The sequence below is a fragment of the Peromyscus maniculatus genome, chromosome 10 (genome assembly GCF_049852395.1).
Source record: "Peromyscus maniculatus bairdii isolate BWxNUB_F1_BW_parent chromosome 10, HU_Pman_BW_mat_3.1, whole genome shotgun sequence".
Lineage (NCBI taxonomy): Eukaryota > Metazoa > Chordata > Mammalia > Rodentia > Cricetidae > Peromyscus > Peromyscus maniculatus.
The window spans coordinates 51,352,691-51,375,092 of NC_134861.1; the positions used below are offsets into that span (position 1 = coordinate 51,352,691).

General features: G+C 35.5%; 1 long non-coding RNA gene across 1 annotated transcript in view; it reads right to left on the minus strand.

Annotated features, from left to right (window-relative positions):
• The window catches only part of LOC143267518 (uncharacterized), a 42,394-nt gene extending 20,590 nt beyond the window's left edge, over positions 1-21,804 (minus strand). Inside the window, exons 1-2 of the long non-coding RNA XR_013042655.1 lie at positions 21,731-21,804; positions 3,996-4,173 (exon numbers count right to left, since the gene is read on the minus strand). This is a non-coding gene — a long non-coding RNA (uncharacterized LOC143267518). The remainder of the gene's footprint in view (positions 1-3,995; positions 4,174-21,730) is intronic.
• Between the last annotated feature and the right edge of the window lie 598 nt (positions 21,805-22,402).

Consider the following 22,402-nt stretch of genomic DNA (forward strand, 5'->3'; position numbering starts at 1 on the left):
CCACAAGTTGCATTTGGTACCTGTTTTTGAATAGAAATTTCTACTGATCGTGGAAGTTACTGTGCTATACCTGACCATGTTTTTTGTTTATTTGTTTGGTTGTGTGTGTGTGTGTGTGTGTGTGTGTGTGTGTGTATGTGTGTGTGCAGGCGGAGTTTTGGGATCACAATTAGAAATCTGAGTTGGAAAAACCACTGCTTAATGGACTATTTTGTAGGGAATTGGAAGATAAGCATGTTGACAAGTATAGATGATGGAGGCTGACTTAGGGAATTTCAGAAAAGTGGAGCAAGTTAAGTTATTTATACAGGTTTGATGACAATCTCAATCATTCATTAATGTTTGTCTTTCATTTCTTCCAGAAGAGCCTTGGGATAACAGCTACATCCCCTCTCTTGTACAGTCATGATTGTCCAAATAAACACGTTATTTGATTGAGATCTAAAATCTTTTCCACTTTTAAATAACAAACAGTGTTAGATAGTGCTTGCCCAGAAGTTTGATGTTATCTGATGACTCAAATCTTCCTAGCTTTGACAATTTTCTAAACATACTGACTAAAGGAGTCTTGAATCAGTATTTACCAAGTTAAACATTTTCTACCATATCTGATTTTGGAAGTTAGTATCTCAAGCATTTAAGGATGGTCAATATTGTTTATTTTAGAATTTATCAACGAGTTCAAATGGATAAACTGCACATGAGTTAATTGGCATGGTGGAGCTAAGATAGAATAAGGTGAATTAGACCACAGTGGCAATTACAAAGCAACGCAGGCTGGGCAGAGGACATCATGGGAATAGAAAGAGGCAGGGTCCTGGGGAGGCTCTCAGGAATCCACAAGGTTGACCCACTTTTGTAGCAGGAATCTTAAAAGTACTTATTAATAAAATCAAACCCGAGGCCAGTTATCGGGGTCAATGCTGGTAGATCAAAGAAACAGAACAAGCCACAGCTATCTCACCTTGTCAATTCCTCAGCTGGTCCTGTTTCCTCAGACTGGAAGCTTCTGTGTCCTCATCCCAATAGCTCTCAGCTGAACTGCTGCTTAAAAGCCTGAATGCTTAGTCAGCCACATGCTTAACCAGCCAAATGCTTAACCAGCCAAAATGCCTCTAGTTTCTGGTCCTCACGCATTATATACCTTTCTGCTTTCTACCATCACTCCCTAGGATTAAAGGCTTGCTTCCTGGGATTAAAGGCGTGAGTCACCATGCCTGGCTGTTTCCAATGTGGCCTTGAACTCACAGAGATCCCAGATGGATTTCTGCCTCTGGAATGCTAGGATTAAAGGCGTGTGCTATCACTGCCTAACTAGTGGCTTTTTGTTCTCTGACTCCAGACAAGTTATTAAGGTACACAATATTTTGGGGAACACAATACCACCACACACTTTGATCTGCTGGCAGTGGTCCAGAGGGTGCCTGGACTTGTCTTCTCTGGTATCAGCCTAGCAAATAACCTAGCTGTCATCATAGAGCTTTTGTCCAGTGACAGTTGGAGGCAGATACAGAGATCCACGGCCAGGTACCAGGCTGAGCTCCGGGAATCCAACTAATGAGAGAGAGGAGAAATACTGCAGGTAAGGGATGTTGAGATCATGATGGGAGGATGTGCAGAGATGACCAGCCACATTAGTGGAAGCCCACGAACTGTTGAGTGGTGGCTGTGGAACCCACATGGGCCTGGACTAGGCCCTCTGGATATGGAAGATGGTTGTTTGGCTCAAACTGTTTGGGTGGAACCCAGGCAGGGGGATTGGGATCTGTCTCTGGTCTATGGGCAGGCTTCTGGAATCCGGTGCCTGTGGTGTGACATCTTGCACAGCCTTGGTGCAGTGGGAAGGGTCTTGGACCTACCTAGGCTCAGTGTGCTGGGTTCTGATGACTCTCCATGGGAGACCTCGATTTGGGGGATGTGGGGGTGTGGGGTGGCTTGGGAAAGAGGGCTGGGGGGGTGGGAGGAGGAAGGAGGGGGATCTGTGGATAGTATGTGGAGTGAGTAGAAAATTTCTTAATAAAGAAAAATGAAAGAAAAATAAATAAATAAAAACGAAAAAAAACAACAAAACCAAAAACAAACAAACAAAAAAACCCAAGGCAACACAGGTCACCATTACACTGGTGCTGGGATGGGATTTCATTAAGATGCTTCTGGGAATTTTGGAAGTGCTAGAGGCTGGAACCAAGTGATGTGGCTCTTCCAGTTGCTGATGCTAGGATGAGAGGAAGTGATGTTGCTGGAGTTCCTACCAGGACTAAAGTATGTAAAAGGACAAGGAAGCCTCTTTGGCTCCTTTTCAGTCTCCTCTATATCTGCCACTGCCTGACTCTAATGAGGTTGGAGCCTCATTAGAAAGAGAAGCCACAATTTGCATAATGTTGGACACAGCACCACAGAGTGATGGCCAGTGTAATTAAAGGGTGAATTTGGAGCTGTAAGATGATGGGATAATGGACAGCACATTATGCTTCTAATTTAGTATTCTTGATAGTCTACTCTTTTCTCTCTTTTATTAAATGCATCTGTATTCCTCCTGGTGATTCCAGGCTTTTTTAAGAACACTGTCACATTCTTAGAGTTTTCTATTTAACATTAAAATTTCTAATATTTGACTCAAATCAGTGTGTAATGGGACATCTCTCCATTCCATCAGCTCTTTTCAGACAATGGTGTTCCAGGTTTTCTTACCTTGGAGCATCATTACGTCTATTGCATAACCACTCCTAAAAACATTTATTTACCTATATGTATCCTCTGTTTTTAAATGATAAGGATAAAATAGGAATAGAGAGTACAAGTTACCTTTTCATTCAAACCTACTGATGTTAGGAAGTGAGAAGCAACTAGTTAACAATGCAGATTAAGTGTGAGGTACATAAAGGATAGGACTCTGATTCAACTGAGTGTATGACTATGGAAAACTTCCAATTTCTTCATTTCAAAAATAGGAGTAACAGTCACTTTTATGTATAAATTTTCTTGAGCTAATTAAAATTAAAGTTCAGAGATCTGTAGTAAAATCATTTGGAACCCAGTAAAAATGAATGCCCCTATAGAGCTACTTGGGAGTACAATCACACACACACACACACACACACACACACACACACACACACACACACACACTAGTATTCACCCTAGGACAGTCAGCACAGAGCTGAGTCTCTTTCCATAATGTTCAGTTTGGGTACTCTCTTCAGGATCACAGTGTCTTTGCAGCAACCTTGCTTGAAGTGTGGCTCATTTCTCTGTCAGAAAACTGCATGGCCTTTTTGCATATTATTTTAGTCCATCTTATGTTACCTGTGCTTTGAGGTGCTGACCAGGAAATTATTGAGTTACTATGTGGACACAGTAAGCAGGTCCATTCTCTTATGTTTGGACAGTATTTCATCATGTTGTAGGAAGCAGGTAAGCAATATTTGATTTAATAATAAATATTATTACTTTTTCAATGAGAAGAAAAGCAGGAAGAATTCATGTTGTGGGGAATAGTAGATAGATAGAAAGGCCAAACTGGGATATGAAATGAGACTTAGTTTCAAAAAAATGTAAAACAAAAATAAATAAAAATGTTGTAAATGAAAGAATTTGACTTATACCTAAAACCTTCCCTGATTTAAAAAAAAAAAAAATACATTAATGTGCATGACGACTTTATAGAGTAAGAATCACTGGCTATTTTTCAGTAAGCCAAATGAGAAAATAAATTTTAGTTATTTGGGAGAAAAATAAACTTCAACATTGCACCCAATCTATTTTCTTGTTCCTTAGTCACATGCCACATCAATAATGTTAACCTATATAGGTATACAATAATTGAATTTTTAGAAAGGATGAAACGATAGTTTTGATGAAAGAAAATCAAACAACAATACTTCACTTCTGCACTGCAAGTCTTATATCCTAAACAGAGGCAAAAAAAGAGAGCGTTTGGCTTGGCTCACCCAGCAATGCATGTTGATGAGGCAAGGTAAGATTAACAAGCTTACTCAAGAGAAGCCTCTAGTCTGCAGCATGCTTGAATATTAATGAGCTTCCAGATTCACTCTCTCTTCATTGGACTAAGTTTTCTTGAAAAGCTCATTCCATCCAGGGTGTAACCTACATCCTGATTGGCGAGACATCCATGGAACCAAGCCAAGGCCATTGCTCTCAATGAAGTGCTGTCTGAAAAGAGACCACAAAATAGGACAGTGAATATTTGAGAGGAGCTTATGTCTAACCACTTTAATAATAAGCTGACACATGCCTGCAATAAAATTCTGAGTCAAAAAATAGAGTGGGATCAGCATTATGCTAAGTCAAATCGCTGCAGCAAAATGAGAATAAATAACTATGTGCTTGGAACAAGATGACTTGAGGGAATCACAGATTTACTGAACTGCGCCAGATCACAAAAGCAGTCTAATATCATAAGTTATCAAATTTACATAAAAATATGAGGGCATGCAGTGGTATAAAATACCTTGTACCTGAAATACTATAAATTCCTGTATTTTTCATTATGCCAACAGATTATCATAGTTGAATTTAACTATTGACGTATCTATTCATTAAAAATATACAACAGGTTGCAGTATCTATTAACAGAGAAATAATAACTAAAATATAAGTAAAGTAGTTTTTTTTGTTTTTTCGAGACAGTAATTTTGATGCATATTTCTTCAAAGTAATGAAGTTTTTTTTTTTTTTTTTAATTTGTGTGTCCTTAGTCCTTAAAATCCTTGAATAGTAAGCACACATACTTTAAGAACTAGCACCAATACTTCATATAACCATACGGAGCTGAGAAGAGTCACTGTATAATAAAATAGAATGGTAAATGTGGTCCAGTGCATCATGTACTTCCCATGTAGACATGAGGGTCTGAGTTTGAATATCCAGAACACTGTAAAGGCAAATCTAGTTGGACTCATCTGAAATCTCTGTTCTCCTAGAGGGAGATGGGCGGCAGAGACAGGAAGATACTTGGAAGCTTACAGGCCAGGTATCCTGCCTGACAAAGCACAATGGTGAACAATAAAGAGAACTTCCTTCTAACAAGCTGTCAGACAAGGATGAACACGGAGACTGTCCTCCCATCCCTGCACCTTGCTAGGGCACCTGCATGTACCCCCCACATGCATAAACATCATACATACCTATACACATATGAATCACACAGCGTCATATGCAAAAATCAATACATTATATATACCATGTTATGAGCAAGCCATTTTCAAAGTCTCTGAACTTTAAAAAGAGAGCAAGAAAAGGGAGACAATACATTCCAAAGGATACTAACACTGAATCATGCTGAAAATGAAACACAACACATATTCACACACACACACACACACATACAGTTAAGGATTTGTTTGTCCTCATTCTTTTAGGCTTAAAATTAAACCCCAATACTAGTCATAGTAAAGCTTTTTTGAAGAAATTGATTCTTCTTAAGTCAGTATTCATTTGTGAGTTGAATTCTCTTATTACCCAATGATAACTTATTGTGTTGAAATTCTATAACTGTTAAGAAAATACTAGTTAACTACTGATAGAAAGTTCTCTAGACTCTTCTAGAAAACTTCGCAGATGGAAGGCCTATGTGGGCCTTGGTTAACTCATCTTATGAATTTATAACACATTCACCACTTGTTTACTCCTGGATTTAAGATTTCATTAGCTTATAAATTGTACAATCACTCTTTTCTTCATGTCCCTCCTTAGTCTTAACATTTTACTTCCTATTTAAAAATATTACAGTGAATATTACTTAAAAGTGTGTACACGTACATGTGTATAAAGGTGTGTGTGTGTATGTTTGTGTGTGTATGTGTGTGTGTGTGTGTGTGTGTGTGTGTGTGTGTGAGAGAGAGAGAGAGGGAGAGAGAGAGAGAGAGAGAGATGAGCACATATATGTGAATGGGAATTATATCTGTCCTTATAAATGGAAGGTAGAGGAAGGTATTGGGTTTACTAATCACTTTACCTTCCAGGCAGTCTCTTGTTGAATGTGGAGTTTGCACTTTCATCTGGCCTGGAGACCAACAAGCCTCGTCGAGTGTCCTGTCTACTATACACAGTACCAGGATACAGCAAAGTATGGGATCCTGCCTGGCTTTTTCATGTAGATGCTAGGATCTTTATGTCTCATGCTTGAGCAGCAAGTGCTCTGAACTACAAGACCATCTTTCTCACCCTATAATTAATTTTATTGGAAAAATTTATTGGTGTTGTGATTAGATGCACATACATAAATATGGAATAAACATATTGATGTTCTGTACATTTTGTGAAATTATCATATACAATCAAAACCAGGGTAATTTCTTCAACACCCCCATAAACATAGTCATATTTCATCACTTATTCTTTTATTTTTATGTGTGTTCATTCAATAATTTACAACTTTTCTAATTTTCATTACAACCATTTCCATTTATTTTGTGTGTGTGTGTGTGTGTGTGTGTGTGTGTGTGTGTGTGTGTGTATGGAGGGGATCATACCATAGTTTGTTTGTGTGTTGTGTGTATTTAGAGGTCATGGTCAACTTGAAGGGGTTAGTCAGTTTATCTTTTGATCATATGGGTCCCAGGGATTAATTCAGGTTGCCAAGCTTTATTAGCATTCGTCATAACCTGCTGATTCTTCTAGCTGTCCTTACAACTTTGCAAATGATGTAGTCTCATACATACATTTACTATGACAAGGAGGACTCTGGGCATTGAGAGAAAGATCTATTCTTTTTGCTGTTGACTACACCTCTCTCTAGCCTTTCATATAATTTCTTGTAAACATATTCATGTTGAGGATATGAAAATTTGGACACATTTTATTCACTACTTTATCATGATTTTTGTTAATCATAGAATTTTTACTATTATCTATTGAAGAATGTCTGTATTTATCATAGTCATACATTGCTACATTTATACATATGTACATAATATGTAAATACAAGCTGAAAATTATTTTTACCAGAATTTATTGTCACTTTCTTTCTCATTCTGATGGTGCACAGTTTTACATTATATTTCTTTCTCATTCTGATGGTGCACAGTTTTATATCATAATACTTTTAATTTGTCCTTTCTTCTTTTTTCCCCTGAGACAGCATTTCTCTGCGTAACAGTTCTAGCTGTCGTGGAACTTGCTTTTGTAGAACAGGCTGGTCTCAAACTCATGGAGATCCTTCTGCCTCTACCTCCTGAGTGCTGGGATTAAAGGTGTGCACCACCAAGCCCATTTAATTTTTATTTTCTTATTACTAATATTTTCAAATATATCTTCAGATGATCATTTGGCATTGCATATTATTTTTCATTAAATAACTTCATTTCTAATTTTAATTTAAAAGTTTTAAATAGATTTATGTATTTATTATAGGTTTTCAAAGTTTGTTATGAATTCTGGTTATAGATATTTGTTTTGACAATATTGTACTCCTCTCTGTAGATGGTTTCTCTTAATCATCTTTTTTAGATTTTACATAACCCATGTTAACTCTGATGTTACAATTCATTAAATTTTATGTCTTAATAGATCATAATTTTGTTGTCTATAATGATATTGTATGTACCATAGGATCCTTAAAATAATATTTCTGTATTCTTTATTTTGTTCAAAAATGCTTTATAGGTTTACATTTTAAGTTTAAGAGCAAGTTCTATTTTAATTGATCTTATATAAAGTTGGATGCTCAGATCAAGGTCAGTGTTTAGTTTGTTGGATGTTCTGTAGTTGCAGTACTCAGTGATTGCATTTCCCAGTTGCTGAGATTACAGTCATAAGCCACTGCATTCAGCTTTCCCAAAAAATTTATCATAAAACTTGGAATCAGTCTCTCTCAGAGGAACATATTTGCACCTTGTTCCTCTTATTAATATCTAGGCTTTGAACTTACACCTTTATCTTAGTTTTATAGTGAACATTTTTATAATTTTATTGCACCAATTTTCAATATTTTGTTAGGTTTTCTAGAACTTAGTAATTCATGTATTATATAAATAACTTTCTGTTTAATCAGTTTCTATTAATAGTTTTTGTTAGATTTATATACTTACTTAGTTAATTCTTTAATTTTGCTGGTTTTATTATCAGTTTATTGACTTTTTTATTCATCTAATTGCCAATTTAAATATTTTGGCCATATGATTCCTTTTTTGGGTTCACTTAATTACATAATACATATTTTGATGTATTTTTATTTCCCTGAATTTTTTCTATTTTCTTGAGATTTCTTTGTCCATGGATTATATGGTACTATCTTCTGTTTGTTTAGAAATTACTCCATATTATATTTTCTGTTAACTGAAGATTTTATCCCACTATGGTCAGAGGATATACTCTGTTGGTTTCTTTTTTTTTTTTCTCGTTTTTTCAAGACAGGGTTTTTTTGTGTAGCTTTGCGCCTTTCCTGGAACTCAGTTTGTAGACCAGGCTGGCCACGAACTCACAGAGATCCGCCTGCCTCTGCCTCCCGAGTGCTGGAATTAAAGCGTGCGCCACCCCCGCCCGGCTTGGTTTCTTTTAAAATTGTTCAAGCTAATTTTATGTTCCAAATATATATTATCTCAAGGAATATACCATTTGTGCTGAAAAACTAACTTTATACTGTTAGTTTGAGCATATATAAAAGTATGTATGCCAATTAGATTCAGTATGTTGAATATGCTTTTCAATTTTTTATATTATTGTACCCTTGACTCTAAATTTTATCTACTTTTTCATGCTAAAATTTATTTCAGATATTACTGCTTCTACTTCTATGGTTGTTAGTTGTGTGAACATTTAAGGTCAGCAAGTTGGTATATCTTGCATATTTTTAAAATCTTTTCATAGTTTCTCACTTATCTTTAGTTTTTTTAATGTTTTCTATTTCATCGAAAATCAAATTACTCTACAATTTGGAGTTTTAAGTTTTAAGAGTGCATTTTATTCTCCTGGCTTTCCTCTACTTATATCATTGAATTTCCATCACCCTTTCTTTTTATTGATCAATTCACCAAACCTCTATTTTTATTGCTGCATTGGGACAATTCATATTTAGTGGAATTGTTACTGTCTTATCCAATAACCATGCCATCTATTTATTTTCATTCCACTTCAGTCATCTTGAATTGTCTACAATTTTTTGTTTCTTGTATTTCTGTGTCTATGTGAATATTTCATCTTTATTTATGATCGGTATTTTTTTTGAGTAGCGTTTTTCAAAATCATCTTCAGTCATTGCTCTAGGTATAACAATACATGTGACTTACACCAATTCACTGTTTTCACATTTCAACTTTGAGTAAAATATAAATTCATTACCATTTGAATGTTTTTGCCTTTTTTCCTATGATACATTATTCTCTCAAATATCACACAGTGTTAATTCTTTTTCTTCTGATACCAAATATGACAAATCACAGAAGTACAAAGAAACATATTTCACACAGTCATATTCCTGCCATTTTACACTCAGTGCACCAAACATTTGATAAAGATCCAGTTTTATGTAGGGTTACAGCCTGGTGGTCTTTTCCCATCCACATTGTTAGCATGGCCATTGTGATGGTCCTAGTACAGTTTTTTAGACAGTCATGTTCCTTAAGATTTCATGGATGTAGCTCATGACATTACCAGGAGACATAATTTCGCAGACAATTTCTGGTTATTCTGACTTTTCTAGTTTTTATTCACCCTCTTCTGCAGTGGTCCTTGACACTTAGGTTCAGGAGTTGTGCTGTAGTTGTGTCCAGGACGACTGGGCTCCACACTCACTACCTATAGTGGGACACATCACACAGACTTGAGGTAGAGGGTGGTGGGGCTTGGACTTGCCTCTACTGAAAGTACCAAGTTCTGCTGACTCCCCATGGGAGGCCTAAACTTCTTGTAGGAAGGAAAGAGGGGTTTGTTGGCCAGGGGAGATAGGAGAGACAAAAGGAGGGAAAAGGAGGATCTATGATTTGTGTATGTAAAATGAATTAAAAAAATTCTTAATAAAAAATAAAATAATTATTACACTCCACAACTATGCATTTATGTGTGTATTTTCTGTAATTATCTCTGTCTGTTAAAAAGAGGAGCTTTCTTTATAAGGGGAGAGGACTACACTTATTTATAGGTATAAAGAAAAACAAATGCATATATATGTGTGTGTGTGTGTGTGTGTGTGTGTGTGTGTGTGTGTGTGTGTGTGTGTGAGTGTATCAACAATTGATGAAGCAAGACACCAAGGATTTAAAAGAGAGAAAGGAGAGGGTACATTGGAGGGATTGGAAGGAAAGTGAGAGGGAAAGCAATGTAATTATATTGTAATTTCAAAAATTGGAAAAAGCAATTTAAGAAAAGATGAAACATTGTAACTTCAACATGTTTCTTCATTTGGAGGTAAAGTGTTAGAGCACATTTTCTCAATAATCAGAAGTGACCTAAACTATTGCATGTGCAGGACTCTGTGTGTGTGTGTGTGTGCGTGTGTGTGTGTGTGTGTGTGTGTGTGTATACGTGACTTTTGGCAAGTCCATTAATTCTTCCAAACCTTGATTTCTACCTATATTTGCATAAAAAATCCACTTAACTAAATTTGTCAGGATTGGAAACATCTTATTTTTCTGGGACAGATCCTCAATAAATGACTCAGAGAAATGTTCCAAAACATTGATTTCAAAAATTGACTAGTTCAATTCATAACAAAAATGGACAATTATAAATCGATATGCAAATGCATTTCTGTTATAAATTAGTCATTACTTTTGTGCCACTGTAATCACCATACTGAAGAAAGGTTTGGGGAAGAAAGGTTTGCTTTGGGTCACAGTTTCAAAGGATTTCAATCCATTCTGGCAAGGAAGATGCAATGGATGGAGAATTCAATTCATGGCAACAAGAGGTTTTAAAGCACTTTAAAAGCAACTAATACAGACAAAACCTTTACCTGATGGTCTCTGTCATCCGCTGACCAGTTTTGTAGCTTCCTACTGGGTTTGCAGACCATTTACTGGGGCTTCATAGATGTTTAAATTTGGATTCAAGATTTATATGAATCAACCCCTAACAAACATCTGTATACCACACTGCTAACCAAAAATGTTTTGCATCTGATCAATTAATTTGTGTCTTCAGCAGTAAAATAATGTGAACAAACATTTCAAAAATCTGAAAATTAGACCATCTTGGACTCACCTACCAGAGAGGCCAACAGGGCAGCAGCAACCACAGGGTGAACCTAAGAAAGCTTATGGTCAAGTTAGGGCATGAATCCCAAAAAAGATGTTTGCTATCATTTTCCAACTGTAAAGGTCCTACCATGTTTTGTCTGTGCTCTGATAGCATAGGGAAACTTGTAGGTTGACACCAAACAAATGCATTTAGTTTGTGCTTTAAAAAGAACGTTTAGACAAATAGTATGGTTAACTTATATTTTCTTCGATGAGAAATTTCAAGACTTTGAATCAGTGTTGAATCAGAGTAGTCTCGCCTGCCTGTGATGACCAAATCTGTCTTAATTTAGAACAGTTGAAGTCTGGGCAGGATGATTAATATATAATGTAAAACTTTTTTTTCTAGTTTATTTTAGAATGCCACTTAAAGAAATTTTGAAAAGCATATTGTTTGTACACTAAAAGAGAATAAATTGGATGCAATTTATGTAGCTATATTATTGTAGTAGTACCTTAGGTAAAAAGAAAAAAAGACAGTTATGTCTAAAATAAAGGCAAAGAAGTAAGCTGAAATCAACTTTGGATTCTCTTGATTATAGATATAAAGGGAAATGAAGAGTCACATATTGGGGCAATAAAACAAGAGATAGCAAGTTAATGTTGAGAACATCTGTAAAATAGTGAAATGAATAAAATCACTCTTAGACACATTTTTAAAGGATACATGCCATTTATAATTCATCTTCAAAGAATTGAGCACAGAGGCTTAAACACAGTGAGTACACAACAAATAAACATGTGCACATGTTTCAAGCAGAGGGACACGTTCAAGGGGTACCTTACTGAAGATTTAATACATGGCAGCTCTTAACACATAATATATTATTTAACAGTCCAGGATCAAGTAGGCAGTTCACAACATTCTACCAATAGTCAACATTTCTCCTTCTCACTTTCTTCTTGTTTTCTTTTAGCTTTCTCACTTCTTTTTACATTATTTAAAAAGTGTTATTACAATTTTATTTGTGGTGTGTGTGTGTGTGTGTGTGTGTGTGTGTGTGTGTGTGTGTGTGTGTTTTCCAGGCTTTTACATTATTTTTGAGAGACATTTTCCCTAAGGAAGACTGGAAAGTGGCAAGTTATTAAAATCCACTCATTGTTTATTTCACAGAAAAAAGAGCCTGTGTGTGAAACAACATTATAGCTGAAAGAGAGAAAAATAAAATAAAAAAGGACAGAGATAGGTAAAAGTGATAAATTCATTAAAAATTTAAGGAAAACCTGACAGAATCCATCCTCAAAGTTCTAATGTTATAGAATTGAAGAAAACCAACGAAGAATTTTGCCTTTAAGAGTTATGTGTCAGGCCCTCAGGCCCTCAGATGGCTCAGTGGGTAAATACACTTGACAGCAAATGTGATTGCCAGGGTTGATCCCAGATAAAAGGTTGTCCTCTATCTTTCTTATATGTGTGTGACCATGTGAACAACATCACACACACACACACTCACACACACACACACAAATACATAAATAGATGATAATATTAAGTTAAGGTGCTGTGACAAGTGTTAACCTAAACCTGATTTTACTATTTGTGTGTTCTAGAGAACATAGTGATCAGAATAATAAGTTTAAATTAACTTAAAGCATATGTATTAGTAAGGGCTGTCTAAAGAAATAGAGCTCATACAATGAAACTCTCTCCTCTATCTATATATCTATAAATGTGCATATGTATTTATATATCCGTGTGTATGTGTGTATGGGTTTTATTAAAATGGCTTACAGGCTTTGGTCCACCTGGTGAAACAGGAGCTTACTTCCAATGGAAAGCCCAAGAATACAGTAGTTGTTCAATCCACAAGGTTGGATGTCTCAGCTGGTCTTTAATCTATGCTGGAATTCTGAATAAGTAGACTCTAAAGACACTGAAGGCACTACTTACCCGTGAGAGCGAGAGCAAGCAAGGAAAGAGAGAACAAGCTTCCTTCTTCCAGTTTCTGTATATAGGCAGGCAGCAGGAGGTGGGCCCAGCTTAAAAGCAGATCTTATCTTAATATATCTGAATCTAGAGTGGACATTCTTATCTCAGATGACAGTAACCTACAGATGTCCCCCAGCCACTTGGGTTTTAGTTAATTCCAGATGTATTCAAGTCTACATCCAAGGACAGCTGCCATGGCATACAGCAGGTAGGCAGCTATTCTAAGGTTATATTTTATCTTTTTCCTTGACATGTGTATTTCAATAACCCCAAACAGAGGGACAATTTCATTTAACTTTCTTTACAAAAGCAGCATTACCCAAACATCTGGCCTCCAGATTCCCTGATTCATAATCCTGGTCCTCTTCCTTTGTTAGTGCTGGTTTCTACACTTAGACACATGTCAAAAGTTTCAGGCAGAAGTCTGGCATTGTGTTCATTTCCATACACTGTTGTTTCATAGAGGCTGCCAGCTATATCATGTGCCCTAGGAGGATAGTGGCAACTATCATTGTCAGCTTATTGCAAGGGGCTTATGATCATTTAGATAGTACATGATAGATATTTTGTTTCCAGACAGAAATAGTGGACAAGACATCTGGAGTCTATGGTCCTCTGTGGCGAATGGGAGTCTGGGAGAAAAGGGTAGAAGTGAAGCCATTTACTTAGTGATGGGTGTCCTAGGTCCATGTGACTATGACCATGTAACTTTTACCAGAGTCTACTGTTGCCTTAGGGTGGAATACAGTGAATGGGATCTCCTTAACTTTATATTAATTAATTTTGGATATAATCAAATCACCAAGCATAGTTTCTTAGGAAATGAGTGTGTGCCCAGACCCATTGTTAAATCTTTGGATACATTTAGCTCCTGTTCTCAGTGGGAATCACACACATCTATTAACAAGAGTTCTCCAGACCATCTGGAGTGTTACACTGACATTCTTTTCCCTCTAATTTGCTCTCATTGTGCCACTCAGCTTTCTCTGTTCTCGAAGGACATCCCTGAGTTTTAAATTGGCTGTTTTCTTTATTCATTATCAAAGACTAACATTAGGACAAACAGAAAATAATGCTGTGTTTCAAGGCAACAGCTGCTCCGCCTTCAACTTTGCCTTATTAAAAGTCTCTAAGTTGTGGACCACATTGAGTTTTTAACTTTTCAGACAATGACACCAGTTTTTATCAGCTTTCTCTGATTTTTAATGAGCATATTTTGCCCTGTTGTCTGTGTCAGAGGGTAGAGAGGTATGGACTTTGGTTTCTGGCTGTTTCAATTAAAGAACTGATCATTATTTTGTGTACTCTTACATCTCTAATAAATTTGATTAAGGGAATTTGTGACACATAAAGTGGCTTGGTTGACATTGATTTTGAAATGGCATTGATAATTACTCCAAACCAATAAACTTCATCTGTTTCCACAGCAGATGCTTTTCCACTAGAAAGCCCACACCATAATTTGTCTTCATTTTTCCTCTGTATTTTCCATGCATCATCCAGTACATTTTCAAGTGAGTACGAATAAATAATCTCCCACAGAACGCAGGCACAAAACAGCAGATTCCAGCCTGAATCAAGTCATCAAAGCCCCTCAGACTAAACAGAGCTGCACAACCATCGTTCCAGCTCCATTTACACTTGCATGCTGGTTCCTCAATGGGAATAATTGGATGATTTATATTCCTGCTGGCTTTTCAACACTATTGTCACAGCATAAAATGAATTAGCTTTAATAAGAACTTTCACGTGAACACACAGAAATAGAATGATTGTGAAAGTAAATGGAAGTGTTTCAGAATTATTTTGGAGAGCTGCACCAAAAGAGTATTCAAATAATCAGAGTGATTAAACAATCTTGTGCACCCCAATTATTACTTTAGCTATTTGAACATATCTAAAGTACTTTTGCATGGAAAGAACATTATCTTTAGACTTCTTGTTTAGTTTTACCATCACTGATATATGTTATAACAAGAGAAATGAAAGCTAGTTACACTTTAAGTAGTTATAAAATGTAGATCCAGGAAAATAATGTGAAATATAAATTAATTTTTGAAATAAGTTCTGAGTTATGCTTCAATAAGACACACGAGGGAATGGCTTAGATATGTTTTGAGTGTGTATTTTAATGTTTCACACATTGAGAACATGGTCTTCAGTATGTTGGGGTTAAAAAGTGGAAGGAGACCTGAAAGAAGGGATTTTATTTGAGGGTCCCAAGACTTGATCCTCTGACTGAGACGTGCTTCCTACCTTGCTGTGTGACCTCTCCCTTTCTCTGGTCACTTTAATGTTACCAACCATGGGGTGCTATATTTCATGATGTTCTCATTAAAGTTGGTGCTATGCTCTTTAGACTATTATTCCATAAATGAACTTAAGGAAGCTCATGCCTTAAAAAGATACCCAGTTGATGTATTTTGTTAAAGCAAATGAAAAAGAAATAGTATGGTGATTTTCATCATTTTAAATTATTCTATAAAATACTTTGAGAGTAATATCTTAACCTAATATAGGTAGAATTAATTACTATTTTATTTAGGAAGATGCTGAATAAAATTATATACTTGTGAAGGTAAATATATTTCTTATTTTATAATGGTTGTGGAAGTAGCAAGAATCTACTAAAATAAATTTGCATTAATTTGCAAAAGAAAAAATTGTTATAGAGCAGGCTGACTAAAAACACATGCATAGAGTCTAGTCTGTGACTTAGAATGAGTAGCTGAAATAAATAAATGAAGGAAGATGGTAAAGTGGTTGATATCAAAATGAAGAGGTCTTTTAAACAGGAATAAATATAAAGAGGTTCTTTCTGTGGATACTTAAAAGTTATGAGTGAAAGAGTTAAAATATCCTTCTGGGACTTGGGAGGAGGTTTGCTAAGTAATTTCATTGCTACACAGGCATAAGAACCTAAGCACCCACATAAGATCCAGGCAGGAAAGTTAGCATCTGTAACTCCACTGTTTTCAGTGGGTTTCATGTAGTAGTTTCCCTGAACAGAAATATTCTATCATGCTTCAAAAATTCTTAAGTCAGAAGGCAAACAACTCAAAAGAGCTTCAGGAAATACCAGAAATTGACTGGACTCACTACACCCCCTCTCTCACAAGAGTTAAAAACAAAAATTACTAAGAGTCACTCCTAGACAAGCCAATCTAAAAAGGAGAGTCTCAGACAAGCCAAACTTCAAAGATGGACCAGCTGCCTTGAAGAAGTAGAAGCCAGCTGAGCTGCTAGGAAGAGATTTAAATCAACGGAGTCACTGGGAAGGGACACTCTCCAACCAGTTGTGCTGCCTAGAGGCTGTGAAATGTGCTCCAGTTTCCCAGCTTTCATGACCTGTCACACATGCTGGGGTGGGCTTTGAGGATGCAGTGGTCTTTCAGTCATTTCTGCTCCTGTAAGCAGCCCCCGAGCCTGTATTTCTGTAACTAAGGCCAGTGAAACCACTCACTTCACTTTCATGTTGTCTATACTGTGGCCTTGAGTGTGTAGATGAGTGTGTGCTGTGCCTCCCCAGAAAAATCTTGTCCCTAAAAATGAGAAGATAGGGGAATGTAAGGACTTGTTGGATAGCCATTTGGTACAACTTAAATGGTAAGATCCAAGTGTGGTGATAGACCTTATGTCAAAAATTAAGTTAGGGAGAACAATTAAGAAAGCCTCCTGATATCAACATCTGGCTTTCACAAGCACATGTTCATCGTCATGCAACAAAATTCTCATGTGTACACTCACACCAACATGTATATACAGGCACATATAGGTACACACACACACACACACACACACACACACACACACACACACACACACACACACTATTCTTTCTGATAGTCTACAGCATTGTCATGACAAATCCCAATTTCTGAGAAACCCATAAGATAAATTTCAGTTTTTGGAATCCCTTAACATAAAAGTTAATGAATTGCTATCTTATCGTAATTATTTCAAAACAAAGGTGGCTGGGAAATAACTACTACTATGAGTAGTAGTTAGTAGATCACAGCTACTATTTATTTGTTAAAGTATGGTATCCTTTATGCATTACTAGATATCTCATATGTAGTGGCTGTGAATATGTCACTAAATGTTTTGCTAAAATGATTTCATATGTTTTTTAGAGATTTTTTTATTTACACATTTGTAATTTAAAATTCAAAGGGTGTTAAGTTTACACCAGGCCACCAAAAAAGTCTAAATGATGAACTTTTAACGTTATTTTTCATATTAAATTGAGCATTATTTTAAACAAAATGTGGCCAGCCAGAGGGATCAACAAGTAAAATTGTATATTATGTGTGCTTTCTAGTTTTAGGAAAGCTTGACATAAGCTAGAGTTATTTTGGTATACCTCAATTGAGAAAATACACCACAAAATTGGCCTGTGGGCAAACTGGTAGTACATTTATTAAACTGATGATTAATATGAAAGAGATAATTCACTGTGGCGAGTGACCTCCCTGGGCTGTTTGACCTTGGTGACATATGAAAGCAGGCTGAATAAGCCATCAGGAGCAAGCCATAAGTATCAGATCTTCATGACTTTTGCTTCAGGTCTTTCTTCCAAGGTCCTGTCCCCAGGTACATGCTCTGCTTTCTTGCCCTGGTCTCCTTAAATGATATACTATAAATTGCAATATGAAATAAACCATGTCCTCCCACATTGCTTATGGAAAAGAATTTTTTATCACAACAATGGAAATCCTAACTAAGACACCATGTAAACCTAATGATCTGAGTTTGAGCCTCAGAAACCACAGTGGATGGAGACAAGGACACTGCAACTTTATCCTCTGATAGCCACATATGAGCTCACACATATACATGTGCACACACACACACACACACTATAAACACACACACATACACATTGGTCCACACAATAATAATGATAATAGTAATAATAAATTAATATATATTAATTTATTATTATATTAATTATTATTAATATATAATATATTATTATATATTATATATTATTGTATATAATATATAGTAATTAATTATTAATTATTATATATATAATAGAAAAATCCCTTGTATTTGCTACATTATTGGGGACATTATATTCCCGAATAAAAATTTTAAACTTAGTTACACCCATAAAGTTCTCTTGAAAAGAAGATACAACAAGGTGAAACTTCTACCTCTCCTATTGCTTGGTGTATCTCTACATTTTAGTAGATGTCAGAGTCTACAAAACTTAGGATGTACAGAAAGAGTGGCTAATACCAAAAGAGTTCTACATTTAGGACTTGTTTTCCCTATCTACAGGTCTTCTGCCATGCAAACATTTGTCAACAAAATGTTCACTGGAATTATCAAGAGAACATTCATACCAAGAACTGTACCAGGTAGAATTAAAGAAAAGATATCAAGCTCAACAAATATTAAATTTCAACAATAAATTAACATTAACATGAAATATAATATGCTTTACCAATGTACTTTATTTTTTTTCCTTATAACTGTACAATTATATGTATGTAATATGTATGAGACTTGGTATAAATGTATGATACTGCATACTTAATACATGATGTAAATCTATATTTATTTAATTAAAATCTATTAAATATATATTAATTATTATGTGTGGCATATACCTTTATATATACAGAAATACATACATATACATATATATATTTCTAGATGATAAAAGGCAAACTGATAATATGCTACTTTGGACAAGATGAGGAAACAATGCATTCAAACTTGTCAACAAATTGCAATTTAGATATTCTTTAACATTTCCATAGATCATATTTCATTGCTGTACTTGTGTAAGAAAGGTTTTTATTTATTTAAGAATTTTTTAATTCATTTTACATACCAACCACAGATCTCCCTCTCATCCTTCCTCCTGCTCTCCTCAGCCTCCCCCACTTGCCCTATCACCCATCCCCTTATCCAAAAGGGTATGGCCTCCCATGGGTAGTCAGCAAAGTCTGGTATACTCAGTTGAGGGAGGATGAAGCCCCTCACCTCTGCATCAAGGCTGAGCAACGCATCCCACCACAGGTAATGGGATCCAAAAAGCCAGCTCATGCACCAGGGATAAATTCTGATCCCACTACCAGTGGACCCTCAAACAGACCAAGCTTCACAACTGTCTCCCATGTGCAGAGGACCTAGTCCTGTCCCAGACAGGTTCCACAGCTGTTGGTCTAAAGTTCATGAGTTCCTAAGAATTTGGTTCAGTTGTCTCTCTAGGTTTCCCCATCGTGATCTTGACCCCCCTTGCTCATATAATCGCTTTTCCTTCTCTTTAACTAGACTCCAGGAGCTCCCCCTGGTGCTTGGCTGTGAATTTCTGCATCTATATCCAGTTAATGGATGAAGGCTCATGTTTGTCTTTCTTAGTCTGAGTTACCATACTCAGGATGATATTTTCTAGTTTTGGTAGTTTTAATGATTTTTCTGACACGTTCTCAAGGATTTTAATACCTATTTAGCCTTCAGGAGGCCTGTGGATTAGAGATGCTCCCTTCAATAAGTAAAACAATGTCCTCTATTAAGTCCACTATTAATTTGGAGTTTTCTGTGCATTTTCCTTTTGTGGAAATCTAGCTGCACATGGCTTATGTCCCCATACCACGGTAGTGAATCATTATGTGTTGGCATTGCTTATGCATGGCTTTTACTGGCCAGCAGGTACTGTTATTATCCATTAGAATTTTTAACAATTGTCTTTTTGCTTTTTTAAACCCAATTATTTTGCTGAGTTCTAGCTATGACTAGATAGATGGAAAAATGCAGAAGTATATTAGAGACAGGATGTTGAAATATAAGTAAAACATATCAATTATGGCAAAAGTGTTTCGGTATTTCAGGAGAAAATATATTTTTTTTTCCTAATAGGATGACTTAAGATACTTTGCTAATTATTATTATTTTCTGTTTTTCATTTTACTTGCTTCTGTGTATGGGTTATGTACTGACTCACAATATTTTATCTAATATATAAGAAAAATTATATGTCATGAAAAGAATTTAAATGAAGTTATTTTGTTCTTTTTCTTAAGGAATATATTAATTAGAGAGGTTAGATGTACACCCGAATGGATTTGTGAATAAAATGAGATGGACAATGAGTACTTAGAGAGAAAAATGTCGGTAATGATAAAGAAAATTGCCTAATTAGGCTGAAATAACATAAAGGTAAAAATCCCTTTGCTTATCTTTGCTTATAATTTTCTTGGATACATATATATGTATGTATATGATATACATTATAAATATATATTATATGCAAATTTGGATATTGAGGTCATCATAAAAAGACAGATAAATACACATACCTGAACATGAATACCATATATGTGCCTATGTGTGCTCAATGTGCATATGTACACACATTGATGGACACCAGTTTTTTTATGACACTAAACACAAACTGAGATCTGTAATTTTAGTGTTTAAAATGACATGATTTATCAGTGAAAGTCTTTAGTTGTGCCATGTAAGATAAGCATGTGTTTTTAATAATTCTCATAAAACAAAATGTATTGTAAACCCCAAAGAAATGGGAAATGTGCTGCTCTCTTAGTGCAAAAAGATCTGATGGAATGGATACAAGTGCTTACAAATGAAGAACCAAAATAGATTAAATTGATGGTGAATAAAATTAAAAAGCATAAAATAAATAAATAAATACATAAAAAACAAATAGTGATTTTTAAGTTCCAAGTTTTTACTTTTAATTACTGATTTTTTTTGAATCAGGGTTTAAATTTCTAATTATAACACAGATGAGGGCTGTTCCTCCCCCTGTCTATTTGTTGACTTAAACACCTCCTGTATCCAGATTGGCATCTCTTTCCCTTACTCTAGAATTTTTTTTGTTATGATTCTTTTAAAAAATATTTTCAGTGATGTGATGGCTTGAATGATAATGTCTCCCACAGGCTCAGGTATATTCTTTTATTTTCAGAATTTCAAATAAGTTTTTCTTCAATCCTTCCATGTTTGTTGGATTCTTCTTTTATATCTTTCAATTTAACTTCCTTCCCCCATTTTTGTTATTTGTTAAAATTTGTGCTAATACTTAATCCTGACCAAAAAAAAAAATTATAACGGATTTGTGAGAGGCCATTTATTCCAGATGCCATGCAGGGGGTGCATGCATATATGCCTTTTTATTTGTAACATAGAAAAGGTAACAAAGAATCTTTAATCTTGTTCTGCCTATTCTGAATGCAGAAATATCTTGCTGACAAAAATTAATCCTTTAAGAGAACTAACAGACAAGCAGGAAAAGGTATAGTTTCGACATGAATGAGCAGATGGTCATTAATGACAAAATAAAACTTTCTTTTTCTCTGTCACCACAAGTTCTCACTTCATATAGGACAAGTTTTTGTGATGTTTCTAGAGTATCATTTTTTTTCTAATCATATATAAACATGCATAGTATAATTTATTTAAATAACATATTTAATTTCTATTTCTTCTTGTAAATTTTGTATTTTATGAAGGTAACGTCCATTCTGATTATTCCTTAACATGTCCTTGGGTCTAACACATATTTTCACATACTAATAATTAAATAAACACTTGTAAAGTAATAGCTAGTGAGTGTACAACCAAGTACCTTTGTAATGACAGATTGAGAAGTCCAGAATTTGAAATTGACAAGGTACCTGCTTTAGCAGAGATTTGGTGAAACCCTCTCAAAAGCCCATGAATTAAAATCTTTGTTCCCAGTTTGATACTATTCTGAGCTGGTAGAACCTTTAAGACCTAGGGTCTAGTGGGAGTATATGTCACCATGGAGGTATTCCTTTGAAGGTGATAATGGAATCCTAGTACCTCATTATCTTTAATTCTGTTTGCCATGGTGAGCAGCTTTATCCACATACCTTCTTGCTGTGATGAGCCTTCCTACTGCATTTTCAAAGACAGCGTAGCCAGCTGAATGTTGTCTGAATCCTCTAAAACTGAATAAAAACATGCCACTCCTTTTGTTTTTTAAAGATTTATTTCATTTTCAGTTATAAGTATCCTGGAGGAGCCAACTATGTGCACATGAATGCAAATAGTTGTGGAACATAAAAAAGGTGTCAGACATTCTGGAGCTTGACTTGTGAGCAGATGAGAAACACAGGATATGAGGGATATCACTCCAGCACCAAACCATCCATTGTTTCTTTTCTGTTCTTTTTTTCCTCTCTCTCACATCTTACATCCCAACCACAGTAAGACCAGTCCTCCCCCACCTTTCCTCTATCCCAGATTTACTCTACTCCTGTTTCCCTTCAGAAAA